The sequence below is a fragment of the Phoca vitulina genome, unplaced genomic scaffold, assembly GCF_004348235.1.
Source record: "Phoca vitulina isolate PV1807 unplaced genomic scaffold, GSC_HSeal_1.0 scaffold1, whole genome shotgun sequence".
Classification (NCBI taxonomy): Eukaryota; Metazoa; Chordata; class Mammalia; order Carnivora; family Phocidae; genus Phoca; species Phoca vitulina.
The window spans coordinates 12,100,007-12,116,301 of record NW_022589704.1 but is presented as its reverse complement, the minus strand read 5'-3'; the positions used below and the strand labels follow the sequence as shown (position 1 = coordinate 12,116,301).

Below are 16,295 nucleotides of genomic sequence, written 5' to 3'. Positions count from 1 at the left end.
ATCTGGCTTTCACATTTCACCTGCTGCCCTTGTTCCTAAAATAAAGCCGAGTATTTCTATTCTGTTGCTGCAAAGGGGGGTACTTATTGAGAAAAACAATAGGGAATCAGAAAGAGATTTCTGACACAAATAAACTAAGCTAGGCATAAAGATAAAGACTGGAAACAAACCTGATGAGGCCCTGTTACTTTGTAGGGTGGAAGTTGTAGGATGGACAGAGCTTCACTTTTGGGCTCTGTGAGATCATACTTGCTCAGCAAATTCATGACACAAGGCAGCTGGAGTGATAAATGCTTTTTGTGTACAGAACTTATTTTTTGTTTAAGTACTTGGAACCCAGAGACTTGTAGCGGCGCCGATGAAAATACAGATTCGGCTGTCAAGCCATCCTCGCTGGAGAGGCTGCTCTGTTGCATCGGAGATGGTGACATAGACACGCCCCTTCCCCCCTCTGCTTGCATATCTGGGAAAGAGGGATAAAGACAGTACCTACCTCTGGGTTACTGGAAGGAAGAAGTGAGATAATTGATGTGAATCCTGGTAGCTAACCTATAATGAATGCAGAATAAATGACACTATTTGTAGCAGAACCAGAGAGATAATCCCAAATTCTCGATTATTAATTCTCGCAGGCCCTTTATTGATGGTTTACTTGATATACTTTGTTTTTGTATACGTGCAGAAGGCAATAAGACAATTATGCTATAAATTGCACCACCGATTCGTTCCAACTAGACTTCCTTCAATTACCGCCTAATAGTTGATGTCTGCGTATGATTTCAATAGAGGTTAGAGTGATGTTTGCTGTGTGATACCACTGGGAGGGAAAAATCAGTTGTGGTCATTGTTTTTCTTTTAAAAGTAAATGGACACAGTTAATAGACAGTGAAGATGAAATAATGACTTCAAGCATTTATTCAATCACGTTCTGTGCCCCCTGGGAACAATGAAGATATCGTTTACAACGCTGGGCAGAGGGAAGACCCCTCTAGCCTGATGCACCAAGTAAGAAAACTCAAGCTTCTTACTCTCAGTGGAGAAGCATGCTTATTAAAAAAATGAAATTAAAAAAATTAATCTTCAATCTGTTTCCACAATGTTCAATAATTTGAGTTTGCCCTAACAATGTAAGACACACCAATCATCTATTTAAATTGTTCGAGCAAGAAAGCTCAGTTGGGAGAAGGTGGGGGAGTTGGCTGTTTCTCTATTGGCAAGGTGGCTTATTATTTTCAAAAACCATCAGTGTCCTATCCCTTCTAGTGGTGAAACAATCCAAAAGGTTCTGCTGGCACAGAAATCGGGCTTTCCCAACTTGCCCACCATGAGTTACCTTTTAAACACACATTCCTAGACAGCTCCAGGGAATCAGCATTTCTAAGTGACTCTAGTAATCCAACAAGTTTGGGCAGCCCTTCTCCACAGTGGTTTTCAGCCCTGACCCTGTACTAGTCTGGAGAGCGTAAAAAGCGGCAGCCCAGCCCATAGCCACGACCAATGCCCAAACCTCACCCCAAAGTGAATCAGCACCTCTGGACTTGGCCCCCTGCGCACAAACCCTCAATGGCAATCTGCATTTGAACAACCTCTTGGGGGAATCCATGTGCAACTGAAGGTTTTGACAAGGCTGTTAAAGGGCCTATCAACAGAACATCTAACTTTCCATCCCGAGGAGGATGGAGTTTTGCTCCCCACTCCCTCTTCCCATTTTACCACTACCAACAAAAGCAGCTTAAAATCTTTCCAGATGTCTATTTCTTTATCCTCTTGGCCACTGAAAGCCAACTGAAGAGGGATAGTGTGAGGCAAAGCTCTCTGTTCCAAAATCATTTATTAATTGAAGTATGTTAAATAGCGTCCACCACTCTTACCCAAATGCCCCAGCAACTTTTAATTGGCAGTTTCTGTTTCATGTCCCAAACCAAAAACATTAAGGATCACTAGCATTCACATCCTTGAATTCATTTAGACAGTTTTCTTTAATTAACGATGAAGACACTACAGTTCTAAGTACCAGACAGAATCAGGGGGAAAAAAAAAATTGAAAATAAGCATAACACTATAAAGAAAACTCAGAAAAGTGAAACACTTCTAAATAAAAAGTATATACCTGGCCTGGTACCCATTACATATATACATAATACATATGTTCTACACGTATATACAATAAATGTTTTGGTAGCAACACAGACCATGCATTGGTCCTTCTGTACACAGATGAAGTAGCACCATCGGGAGCACCACCATCTGAAGATGAGAAACCCAACTGCACATACATTAAATGAAAAAATATCTATGTATTTAATCTGGCCCACCCTGCAGCCAAGAGGTGTAAGGAAAGAACTTTGTAAGAAAAATTGTTCCAGGAACTACATTCTTAAGCCAATAGCAAAGCTCTAAGATCAACAAACAAAACAAAAACAAAAACAGAACAGCACTAAAGATGCCTATACAAATACAGACAAGTTTTCCTGTTTACTGAATTTGTCCTATCACGCGCATATTGGTTAACGCTGGGGAAATGAATATAAGCAAAGAGAGATTTAAATGCCAGGTGAATGGCAAGGATCTAGAACACCAGAGCTCCTGGTGTACACATCACAAATGCCAAGTCATCAACAAACGATGAAAGGAAGACAACTCTCCAGCTAAGTCATGTTTTCTAATCTTATTAGCTGATTATAAGCTCTTTATTACTGGTAAATTCCTTAAGAATAGGGTCAAACACCTTCACGATCTTTCTACCTCCTCTCAGCACCTAACTGGATGCTCTGGTTACAAGCATTGGGAAACCCAACATGCCATCCGACCCACACATTCTCTACCCATGCTTAGAAGATGGATGGACAGAGCTATAGTGGGAACTCCCAAGATCTTATCTGGCTTGACTTTGAAGATGATCAAAGGCACCAAAGTCTCTCCAAAACTAAGCTCACAAGACTGGAGGTCTTTCTCTTAGTATTGGCAAGGCCATATTTCCTCACCTCCCAAGAAGTGCATGCTTCTTCTCCTAAAGTTTTTCAGCAGCCTTTATGAATGCAGCATTACCTCCTAGGTACACACGATGTCCTAGGAACACTAACTCCCCCGTCAAGTCATTGCAAAGAAGCGATTTCATGTTTGGCTTCCATCCACTCTCCTTCGCATGCCTTCCAAAGGGTCCTCCTCTCCCCAGTCAAGGTCTTAATTCCCACAGTGTCTCTGGTTTCAAGGCCTCTTTGCGTGATGGACTGACCCCACAGAGCTCCGCCAAAGCACTCGGAGCTCTTCCCATTTGTCATGGCTCTACTGTCAGTGGATGATGAACTCCCCTCCCATTTTTAAACCACCTGCAGCAAATAAAATTAAAGTTTTCAACTACCTGGCATATTGCATTCAGGATGCAAGACTGAACAAAACAGGGCTTCAGTATTGTGCAATACTGTTCCTTACAGTATAGTAAAATTGTTTCCTAGTACTTTAAATGTCTCAAATTTAAAAGACAGGAGACAATAGGGGAAAATAAAGGTTAAAAATCTCTACTTTTGGCTAGATGATTTTTAGTAAATCCATTTTTGCAGTCAACCTAGATTAGTTAAGAGTCCCTGACCTTTGAAAGTTAGCAAGAAATAGCCACAAACGTAACATCGGTACTGAATTGTCATTATTGACTCAGGTGGTTGATCATTAATGGATTCTCTTCACTTCTAGCTGGTTCTAGGACTTTTTTTTTTTTTTTTTGCCCAGAATGAAGATATCATCAAAGTCATGAACTATATTTGTTCTTTCCACAAAGGAGAATTTTAAAACTCTGCCTAGGTCTCTAAGAAAGAACACTGTAAAAGGTTGGTCTCATGAGGAAAAAGCCACTAACTTATAGGTTAACCAGAGGCCACGAGAAGCCCCATTAATGTAATTCCTTGGCTGGCCTACAAATACTTGGAAATGGATAAAAGCCAGTTTTCAATAGGAACTGAACACAAGGATTTTAGCAGCTGATGTTGCTCAAGGTCAACCCCTCTGTAGGCAGAGCATGCGTTTTTGCCTTAAATACCAGCAACTTCCAGTTTTAAATTGGTGAAGTCTGATACCACCACCAAACCCAGCTCAGGGACCACTAGAAGCAGCTTATTAAATAAGAATTTCTACCTTTATGCTATTTGACTCAACAAAACATCAGAGAAATTAACCAAGAAATGGCTTTTCCAGTCTGTTCACTTCTGTTCTCACCCAAAACACGTTGATATTCTATGTGCAGAGGTATGTCGGTAACACATATTCAAAGTATAGTTTCCTTGAGAAATAATAACCAGCTTTACAGGAAAACGGTCAGGGCTAACTTTGTTCATTGATGTCTGTGTAACTACTTATGCCCTCATTGGAAGAAAGCAGGACAGCTTGCTTTCTTCCTCCATTAGCAGGAGTAGTAGTCAGAATACTTGCAAAAATTTAAGTTGGTTTGACCAAGAAAGTCGTTTTTATAAAAGTGTAAAAAAAAATAGTCGTAGCAGATTTTTAAAATCGGTAGTGTTCTCGCCTCATAGGAAATGATGTAATTCAGCAAGTTCCTTGAAAACAATGGATTCTTATGACTACAGACCTATTCATCTTAGAAATTGATGAGCATGCAAATGATTAGAATCTGCAACAATGAACGTCGCACAACAGTCTGTGAGGTCCATGCCGTCCGGTTGAATTAACAGTAACACAGGCCTCAGCAGCATGAGGGGTTCCATTTATCTCCACTCCCTGTTGAGTAGAGTAGGGGTCCCCCCCGACCAGCTGGACGACGGGCAGCAGCCCCTGCAATGGCCCCCGACCTTGTCCCTTCCTTGTAGCCCCTCCCCGACCCGGGGAGCTCAACCCATCAGAGAAATGAAATGTTGCTCCTCTCCACAGCAGGGCTGGGAACTTCTGATAGTTTACATGGACTCTGAGGGAGCCTGACCTGGGCATTAATTCACTTAACCTTTAGGAAGTTTCCTGGCAAAAAAGATTAAAAACACGGTAGGCAGTATCTTTAAGTACGTCCACGGCCTTTTCTTTTTCACAAGGAAAAATTCCAAGATGTGTGTGCTTTCCAAACAAGAGGACGATTAACACCTTCACTGCTGGCTAGATGTTTCAGGAGCTGGTCATTATGCTTTGACAGGCTCTCTGTACACTGGGTTTTATTAACTAATCGCTAATAGGCCAGTACCCACCAGGGCAAATGGAACCACTTACATTCAGTTAAATCATGTAACATGGGATGGTCTCAGAAAATAAAGAGATAAGCGTCCTGTGGAAAGTGACACACAGCCCTGGTCGTGATAAAAACCATTTTTCTGGAATTTTAACTTCTGGTTAGAAGTCAAAGACAAGCACTCACTTGTATTACCACCTTTCTCGAGAAATGCCAGAAATAAAATACCCTAACATGTGCACGGAAAAAAAAAATGGTAGCAGGAAACTTACAGAAGTGGGGGGAGGGGGAGAAGAAAAGATCGACAGTCTCTAGTTTATTATGAATAGAAAGAAATTTCCAGAATTTACAAACACCCACATTGTTCATTCCAAAGAGAGCTTTTGATTTAAAGGGATCACCCAAGTCTCCTCCTCTTTACAGTATATACAATGGAAGACTTTGATTTCCTTTGCTTGTAATTTTGCTTCCATTCAATGGCCAATTTTAAGCTGACACTTGAAAATACCCAGGAGAATATATCCTTCTTCAGTTTAATTAACATGGCCTATTGCCTTACAGGAAAAATACAAAATTAAGATCAATTCTTGTAAGGATCTCAGCTCAACATCAGGGCTATATTACAAGAGATAGTATCCGCAAATATAACTATACAACTGAGAACCATCTAATGGCACTATGATTCTTATTATATTATTTTTCTGAATTACAATCTTAAAACAAGGATCGTACCCTAGTCTACTCTTGTTAGCCTTGTTTTAAGTGTTTGCTCCACTCTTTACAACAGAACATTGTATACCTCAGTTCCACATCCAAAAAAAAGATGTGCTGTAAGAAAAGTTACATTTTAATTAAAAAAAATTACACATATAAATCAAAACCTATGTTAAATATTTAATACTCTCTCCACCCAACGCGAACAGTTTTGTATGAAATAATTTACAACGATGCTTTGTCATACACAGTTTCAGCAGCAGATGAAATGGATCTTGTAAATGCAATGAGAGTAAACCCATTCTCTTGTGGCATGGTGGTGGGCCCATCAGCTCACGTGGCCAGCTAAGTCCTTAAGGTTGAAGATGAAGTTTATGCAGACTCATAGTTCTGGTGTCACAGTGCTTTTTTGCTTGGCACAATATAGTACGTGCAGTTCAGTCAAGGAGCTCCTGAGGATTGTAGAAAGTAAACAAACTGAAATGGATGCATCGTACCATCTACTGAGGAGGAAGATGTGAGGTCCTGGTTGTGAATCATGAAATATTCAGAGTCTGGGTACCCATGAGGAAAGGGAGGATTTGCTGAGGTCATTCAGGTCTTCATTCTGAAAAGGAAAACGAAAGGATTTGTCACCACGGGCATATCGCAAAACACACGTTGTATCAGTTTTTAAGGGTTTTTCTTTAAAAAGGAGGCGGTATCGGATAGGCAGAAGTCACAGGCACGAACAGTACTGTGTACTTAAATAAAATCAACAAACTGTATTTAACTTTTCCCCCTTTCAAAATGCAAGAGTCTAAAGCAAATACAAACTCAAAATAGTCAATATTGAATCAGTCAACAGATCGATGGGATTTGGAGGTTTCAGAGTTTAGTAACACAAAAACACAAAATACTTTGATGTTCTGAGGGTCCAAACAAAAATGTGAATTACAGTTGTTGTGTTAAAGTACTATAAAATATGGTAAGCAGGTTACAGTCAGGCTATGCTTCATCTTCTTTTGGTTCAAAGTCAACTGCAGATTTTAAAATTTGAAGTTGCGGGGCCTAACATCACAAAATCTGAAGTCAGTTTTTAATGTGACATGGCTCGACGTGAGGATTTTAGATGCAGAAGGAGACCCAAGTGAAACAGGCATAGTGAATCATTAAATTAAAAAAAGAAAGGGATTCTGATTTAGATCTAATAGAAATGCTATTCTGGCAGAAGCACATTGCTTCTATGCAAGTCCAGAAGGCAGACCTCGTGGGGCATCACCCATGCCCTTCCAGAGAGGAGACCCCTTGTTCAACCTCATAAGCCCTCTTTTGCTCTCCAGTATTAATATTAGATAGGCCTTCTGAAGCCCACATTTTTTATGTATTTCAAAGTTATCTATACATATCAATGCTTATAGAATGGCGCTGAGTAGATAGTAAATATTGCCGAATGGATAACTGGTTGCATTAAATACTACGGGGGGATATAAAGCTGAACTCTGCTACAGGCCCTGCTTTCTAGAAAATCTAGGGAGGAAGGTAAGCTCCATTCATAAATAGAAAGAATGCAAAAGAAAAAGGGGGTAAATCCCATGGCAGATGCGCAGGAAAGAAGCTTTAGCTGCATGGAGGGAGGTAAAGAATGCTTCTAGCTGGGAAGAGAAAGGAAGTACCTGACACATCTGGCTTGGCCTGGAAGAAAAGGAATAGCTTGGGGATGTGGAAACGGGATCGTATCTTTGCTGCTTCAGGGCTGTGTCCCCAGGGCCTGGCGCACAGTAAGGACTCACTAAATACGAGTGGAACAAATCAAAGGGACAAAGCACAGGTCCCACTGATAGCACGTGATAAAACAAGGCCGGGAAGGGTATGGCCACGGCAGGCCACATGGAGAAGGATGCGTTGTGTTGGATCCTAAGGTATGTGAAAAGGGGTCGAAGGAGGTAAATCTGCAAATGTAGGTGGGACAGATGGTGAAGAAACCCGAATGAAAGACTAAGGTATCTTTTTCTAAGTCTAGGGACAACCAGGACATGTTTCAGGATACATCCAGGTGTAGCAGTACTAATCCATGTCAGCTCCAAGAAAAGGAACAGAGTCTACAATCCATACAATGTATATGCTGATCAACATAACTGTTTTTCTCTCTCTTCCCTTGAAGGAGAGTATTAGCTGGGACCAGTCAGCATTCACCATTTGGCTTTCAGGTAAGCTGAAATTTACTAAACATGGACTCTACTTTATGAGATTTCTGTTGTTGTTTTAATATTAACTCTGCCCCTAAATGACAGGTGAACAGTCTGTTTCTCTATAGACAAATAAAGACTTCCCATGGAGACACCAATGTAAAAACAAAAAAGGACTCCAGGCTTTATCCCTCTGATTGCCAGAGAAACAGGACTTACTTTGTGTGGTTCCTACAAGTGAAAAGAAAACCCATCCCTTCAAAAACCCTGAAGACTGATCTCCAGATCTCTTACTTACTTTCAAGTTTTTCCTGAACTCACACTGCAATCTATCAGAATGTTCCTACAAGAATATCTAGACAGAGCTCCACACAGCTTCACAGCTCTGGGCCCGAGATGAAGTGGGAAGTCCACACTTTATTAAAGGGCTTGAGATAAACAAACAAACTGCTCATTTATAGAAAATGGGGGGGGGGGGTGTGGGGCAAGCGAAGGGCACACGGTATGCTTTTCATTTTATAGCTGGCTCTCATCCAGAATGGCTGAATGCACAGCTCAGCACAGGAACAAATTGTATCCAGTTTTGTCCTCACACGTGCCAACCCCACATGGATGCAGAGGGGCAGAGACTGGGGGCCTCTCTGGGGAGGGAAAACCCTCTGGCTTTGCCAGATGCTGAAATCTATTGCTCTGGGCCACTCTGAACCCCTCCCTGTAATTTCCCACAAGTATTTATGTTCAAAGAGCAGGAAACAAAAGGATCTACCAATGTCACCATAAACTTGCCCTCTAAAGTCTCAGCATACTACTTTTCAAAGCCCTTTATCGTAAATCCTGATCAACACATGTCTCAGCCCCTAATGCTACCTACTGGTGCCATCAGCTTGGGGATCTCTGAAAAAGCGAGCAAGTGGGAAAGAGGGAGGTTATGCTGACAGGCAGGGGATGGGCACAGAGGAGCTCAGCAGGCAACAGAGGCTGGGAAAAATTTCAAGCGAAAGTCTGAAGTTCACATCTGTTTATCTTTGTTCAAGGGCGTGTGTGTGTGTGTGTGTGTGTGTGTGTGTGTGTGTGTGTGTGTACAGAAAATGTAGCTCCTGGGTAAATGATACGGATTTTTAACAGACATCCCTGAGTGAGAACTGTCCTTTCCTGCAGCCTCTTTGGGGTCTGTACACTTATTTCAAGCAAGCAGCCATCGCTGGAAGCATTTTTGGAATGCTTTCTCAAGTTCCCATTTCTTTTTTGTGACTGCCTTCTCAGCCTTGGGCGTATTCTTTTGAACGGTCTCTCTAGCAGCCGGTCTCGGCCCTTTGAGGGCACATTTGATCTGTGGAAATGGCCAAAAAGCTCTGGGAGCCAAATATGGTGAATAAAGGGGCCGATTAAGCCGGGTAATGGTTCCCAGTGAGGTATTATCTAAATCCAAAGAACCCCAAAACTAAAGTTCCCAAAACATAGCTGTTCACAATTGCTCTGATGAGCTTTGTTGGAAATGAACTCTGAGGACATTACAGACAGACCTTAGGGTAATGTTCATGGGGCTAACGTTCATTTGCCTTTATTCCCGCCTCTACACAACAGCGGTCAAGAAGGCCACAACTGCACTCGAAGAAAGGCCCGCATGCAGATCATACATTTTTGGGATATGTTTTTAAAAAACCAATACCGGGGCGCCGGGGTGGCTCAGTCGTTAGGCGTCTGCCTTCAGCTCAGGTCATGATCCCGGGGTCCTGGGATCGAGCCCCGCATCGGGCTCCTTGCTCCTCGGGAAGCCTGCTTCTCCCTCTCCCACTCCCCCTGCTTGTGTTCCCCCTCTTGCTGTGTCTCTGTCAAATAAATAAATAAAATCTTTAAAAAAATAAAAAACAAAAAACCAATACCGATACTAGGCTCCCGCAGTCATTCAATTCAAGAAACATCTGTTGACTGACAAAAAGGCAGCGATAAGGACTATCCTAAGCACTGAAAAGGATGACATGGGTAGAGGTACCTTTGATGCACTTTATATATACAACCCGGTCTGACTCACACCAACCATATGAGGGATATATTGCAACAATGTTTTACAAATACAGAAACTCATCTGTAACACCCATGAAGTGGAAACAAAAAAGCAAAACATTTCCTTGGAGAAGAGCTGGGCAAATATCAAATGGTGATGTTCCTAGGATACATCCTCTCTAGTTACCTCACTGGGGAATAACTTCTGAACCCAGAAAGATGATGCACCTGTCACGAGATTTAGTAGCAGGAAATTACATTTTGACAAAATTTCATCGCCACATCAGCATCTCTTGTCCCCTTCCCTGTGTCTTAAGATAAAACCCACCTAATCGTGTTGCCGGTAATGAAAAAGGTAATTTTTAAAGCATTATCAAATAAGTCAACACTTGAGCAATGCTCCTTGAGACCTATGGATTACTGCATTATTGCATCCGGTAGGAATTTACATCTTCCGGACTTGACCCACTTAAACTATGCCTATGAGAGCTGAGAAACAGATAAAGCTTCTGCTTTCCTTCACACTCAGCCTACTGATTAGGCTTCACTGTAAAGCAGCTGAAAACAGCGAAAGATTACGATGCGTGTACAACGAAGGACCCACACCCTTTCGACAATGAATTTTTGGTCCAACCCATTGACTAAAAGTTTTATCTTGTATTCAAATGCCTGGAAACCTCCTGCCAATTTGTTGAGTCAAGGGCAACACAGTTATAAATATCTGGTTAAAGCATGACTAGCAGTCTACTTCCACTAAGAAATTAGAAGTAAAATAGTCTTAGTTGCTTGGCTATTGTCATATACCAAAATGTAGCCACAAAGTAACTCTTCCTCACCCAACTACGGGTGAAAAAAAAATGACTACCGTAATGACTTTTCTTCAATGGAGATCATTGTTTGAAATCTTATATTGTAGATTCAACTAGAAAAATTGGTATAAATGAATTCCTCCACTTAAAGAAATGTGTCAAAACAGCACATTTCTCTTTCACTTAAAATAAACAGCTGTGACTTAAAAAAAAATTCTTGACTATAATATAGAAAATTTATAGACCACAGGAAAATGTAAAGAAGCAATAAACATTTCTCGAATTCTTGTCACCCAGGGAAAGCCACGGTTCAGATGTGGTTCTAAAGCTACTATTTGCTTAAAGGACTTGAACTTTTAAAATTCTGCATCCAGTGTCAAAAATGTTTCAATAGGACAGGAAAATAATGTTCCCATCATATTTAGATCTTCCCTGTTCTTAAAAAAAAAAATCTGTGATGGGAAGATATTTGAAATGTTAACCAACTTTTAAACGTTCTTGGTATTCTATTCCTTTCCCTTCCTCCCAATTCATTGTGTATGGGGAGGAGTATGGCAGTTTGAAGTAGAAAAAGCCTCTGGCTTCCTGGCTTTGATGTCCAAAAGCCCACGTCCTTAAGGGAACGGCACAGGGAAAGTATTCAGAACAGGAGGGGAGGATTCCTCTCAGAAGAGAAAACGGTTCCCCTCGCCTGGGAATAAAGAGAGAAATGGTCGGCGTGGTGTGTAGCTCCATACCTGGTAGGATGCTGAATATGGCACCTGTGACCTCTCTCTATATCTTGTCTTCCCAAGCCTGTTGATTTCTGATTTGACACAATTATATTCAACTGCATAGCACTACTGTGACCGCAATTCATTTCTTCAGCCACCTCATTGATGCTGATGTAGTAATTCATGCTACCACTCATTTAAAGAAGAGCAAGTCTTCTAGAATGCTTACCTATTCATAAGGCACCTTACAAAAACACTGCAAAAGTATTCTGCTTTTAAGCATACCTGATTCTGGTGAACAGGCCAGTAAATTAAAAGAAATCATCAGTATAAATAAATTCATAGTTCTGGGAGCGTAGAGGTGCCCTGCATTTTAACATTTACACTATTCAATCTCTGATGGATAAAGGAGACCGCTGACCCATTTGATGGGTATGAAACACTTATTAAAGAAGTTTCCTGGCTTAGAGTTTGGTTCTACCACGGGGGGGTTGGATGGCAGCATTTAGGGAGGAGCTCAGTCCTGTTAGCTATGGTAATCACCCAAGTAAAGAAAAAGCTAACCAAGTTAACCGAAGCTAACACCAAGTTAGAAAAACTAACTCCAGCGGGCTTCACGTTCTGGACACAGGGAGAATCACTCTGCTCTTTAGGAGGTACACCTGGGAAGTGTCGGCAAGCTGAGACTCTGGTAAAGGACAGACCTAAGTGGAGAGAGAGGAGAAAGGGAGGGAGGGAGGGAAGGAAGGAAGGAAGGAAGGAAGGAAGGGAGGGAGGGAGGGAGGGAGGGAGGGAAGGAGGGAGGGAAGGAGAGAAAGAAAGAAAAAGAAGAAAAAGAAAACAAAAATCAAGGTAGGATTGAACTAAAGAATTTCTTTAAAAGGTTTTGTCTATTTGTCAGAGAAAGAGGAAGAGAGAGAGGGAGCACAAGCAGGGGGAGCACCAGGCTCCCCCCTCAGCAAGGAGCCCAATGCAGGACTCAATCCCAGGACCCTGGGATCTTGATGCGAATTGAAGGTAGATGCTCAACCGACTGAGCCACGCAGGCGTCCCAGAACTGAACTAAAGAATTAAAGTTAGAGATTAAGACCACAAGACGTTTGCTACTTTATGTTAACAAGAAGCTAAACCAACATCTTTTCAAAGAGGCCAGAACAGAGCTGGCAAGACTTGGTTTCATGGTCTTAAAAGGCAAAGGGTAAGTGACCAGCCAGGCGGGTGCTTTCACGGGGCTGCTTAAGGAGCACTTTGCCTGGTGCGAGTCACATGGGCGAGAGCGGGTGCAGATAACAAGGTTGCCGGCCGCGCCTTCCAGCTAGCAGGGCTGCCAGGCAGGAACATTCAGGGAGAGCTGCCAACATGTGAGAGGCCACCTCGCTCCAGTTCCCCTTGTGTCCCAGTGAAAGTCCTTCTGGCAGGGCTGGTGACTTCAGGAGCCCACCAGCGAAGAAAGGCACATGTATTATGAAAAGAAGAGAAGAGAGGGGCTGACCCAGGAGCTGACCCCCCAGCCTGTGCGCCCCCGCTGGGAATCCCAGCAGCGTTACGGACCTCTCCCGCCCCAGCAACAAAGGGCAGGAGCTGGGGCGGGAAACTTGTCAAGAGGGTTTGAGATTTATGGAGAAGACAGATGAAAACAACAACAACAACATATGGTTCACAACAATTAAAAGCATTCTGCCAGGGGCGCCCGGCTGGCTCAGTCCCTGGAGCGTGTGACTCTTGATCTTGGGGTCCTAAGTTCGAGCCCCACGTTGGGTGTGGAGAATACTTAAACATAAAATCTTTAAAAAAAAAAAAAAAAACAGTATTCTGGCAATAATGTATTAAAGAAATCTGAAAAAGCATTCAGAAATCTTTTAAGCCGAAGAATATTCACTTTAGTTATTTCCCATTCTTTTTATTAATAGGGAGTGTGCTGATAAAGCAAAAAATAAGGTAAATGGGGGGCCAACACCATAAGAGCCCTTCCCCCATCGCCCCGCAACGTAACTCAAAACGTCTCCAATCTCTCTTCTACTGAAATTAGAATGCATCCCCCCATACATGACAGTCAAGGTAGAGGAACTCAGAAAAACAATCCCTCTCCATTACAAGTCAGACCACATAATGTAGAACAGGAAGCTTTAATTTTAATGGAGCTCAACCAAAATCAACCTGTTGCTTGAAGACATGAAAGTAATATGACGCCTTCTTCCCTACCTGAGAAAACAAGTCATAAAAGTCGGTCTTTCTTCTCCTTTCATGGGACCTATTTCTGCAGTATATTCTCGCTCCTAGGAATTAAATTCCAGTTCTGAGGTTTATAGTTTATATTGTAATTTCACACCAGTTTGTTGATTTGTTTTGTTTTTAATGTTCAGAAATACAGGATATAGGTTTTATTGGTCTGGCTTTGATACAAACCAGTAGACTTAAGTTAAAATCACAACTTAGTTTACAATGTGGTGTAGAGATAGTAAAAAAGTGTTTGCAATACCGTTTCTGTAATTAGGCAAAAGGGAATCCAGCGGGCTCAGCCTGGTTGTACTGCCTTTAATTTTTCTGCTAAACACTGAACAGATTTTGCATTCTTTGCACCCTCCCCAGAGTCGTATCAGAAATGGCTTCAAGAAAGCAAGGGGCTGATTTTACATTTGAGTAATTGTCTGACTACCCAATTGTTTCTTATCAACCATCAGCAGCTTTTCCGTAATAGCCTAAGAAGCACAGCACAGAACAAGCGTTCACACAGACAGCCCGGGGTCTGCAGTGGGCTGAGGTAAGGATCATTAACACCACTGACATCACTTTTGGCAGCCAGAGAAAAAGGAAAACCTGTGGTTAATCTACTTCCTACTCACCACAAGTTTCAGCCGGAGTCCCCGATAATATGGGTTGTGGTTGACTTTATGGAAGAACTTGGTAATGCAAGAAAAATGTACTGAACCGAACAAGCATCTTTAAAAGGAACCACGAGGTACCTCAGCTGTGTGGCCCTGATCTGGAGGTATTCTGGTCATTAAACGGGCCTAATGGAGGGCAGGGCCATTCCCAACTGTTCCCAGTAAGGTCAAGCTCAATAGAAGACTTTCCCTACTGCGCACATCTAATTAACATCTCCTGGAGGCCATCATCATAAATCACAAAGAAAAAGGTTTTACTCTTTGTCTTCCTTCTTGCCTTGAGAAGGCTAAGGGGAGATTGTGGGGAAGAATTCGATACAGATTCTTCACAGTTAAGTGAGCTGTTGTTATTTCTGGGGTCTAAATGATGAATGAAAACTGAATGAAACCGATTGAAACTGGTCATCAATACAGAAGTATAGGGAAGCATATTCCAAATGTATTCAGTGCACAACTGTGGCTTGTCTTACCTTAAGAATTCTTGTTACAGAAGTGCAAGTCATAAAGATTTCTGGGCTATGAAAGCAAGCCTTTTTAAAAGTCAATGTGAAGGCGGATGGAAAACTGTCCCATCCATCTTAGGCTACAGAAGGCCACAGGTGGGACCTCTTTGTAACTGGGTTATGTTCAAGATAAGGTGTAACATGGCTCGCAATAAAGTAATGCAACCTTGAGTGATGAGTATCCTGTATGGGATTCTGAATCCCAAAATGTAATTTAGGAATTTCAATCCAAAAAAGTTACTTTGAGAAGGAGGATGGTCCTACCACATGGCTGTTAGCTTTTTAAAGCCTGATCAATTTTAACTCAAAACTTATTTCCAAGTTAAAATTTAAAAGGAGACTAAGACAACTTATAGGATCTCTCATTCTTTTCTTTGTGACTTCGGGCACGTTACTAACTCTCTTCCATCTCAATATTTTCATTTGTAACACCGGGATAACAGTACCCATTTCATAGGGTTATGCCTTGAAGTTAAATGAGATAATACATGAAAAATTCTCATCGCTGTGCCTAACACACAATGAGCCCTCGAACATTAGCTCTTATGGTAAGAATTCTTATGAAGAACTAGATATCCCTGGATCTCCGATTTTTTCCTGATAACCTGAAAACACACCAACCAAAAATGCATTGGTGGAACTAACAAGTAAGAATGAATCCATTGGCCAGATGCCAGCCAAGGGCTGAGGCCAAAGCCCAGATCAGAATGTGTCTTGGGAAGGGAGACAACAATATTTGAGAGAGGGGGTGGTGGTATCACGGAAGTGCCCAAACAAAAAGAGAAGGTAAACGTCATAGAGGTAAAGCTAAAAATAAGACCCTGGGATAGGATTTTAGACAAAGACCCGTCTACCTACACAGGGAACAGCAGGAGTTAAATATTAGGACAGAGAGCATTAGCATATCTTTGAGCGGATCTTAAATTAATGCCATCTAGAGAAACACTGCTGAGAGCCCACTTCTCTTGCTTTCTCAGAAGACATTAGAAGCCTGAAGTCCTCCCTCCCCCCATCCCTTCTAAGTCCCTGCTAATGAAAGACTTATAATGCTCCATGAAAGGATTCACAAAGAATTCTCATGAATAGGCTTAAATGGATGTTCAGTGAGATTCTCCTGCACTATTTCCAGGTTCCGAAGAAGCATGTTTCTAATTGTTGGGGGAGGAAATGGGTGGCTTTTGTTTCCGAATTCTTGTCCCCAGTCTTGTGTCTGAAGGAACAGAACAGGAGTGTGACAGAGGCAGTCAACGCTGCCTGACTTACTTGACAAAAAACTGAAATTGCTGCCTGACGCACACGGCTAATGGTTGGGGAGCTAGTGTGTGGCGGGGGGGG

The 16,295-nt window shown here is 42.0% G+C and overlaps 1 protein-coding gene across 1 annotated transcript in view; it reads right to left on the bottom strand.

Annotated features, from left to right (window-relative positions):
• Positions 1-640: 640 nt before the first annotated feature.
• Positions 641-16,295, bottom strand: part of IRS1 (insulin receptor substrate 1) — a 62,936-nt gene continuing 47,281 nt past the window's right edge. The window contains exon 2 of the mRNA XM_032401055.1: positions 641-6,485. The gene's annotated coding sequence lies outside the window, so the exon portion shown is untranslated. The remainder of the gene's footprint in view (positions 6,486-16,295) is intronic.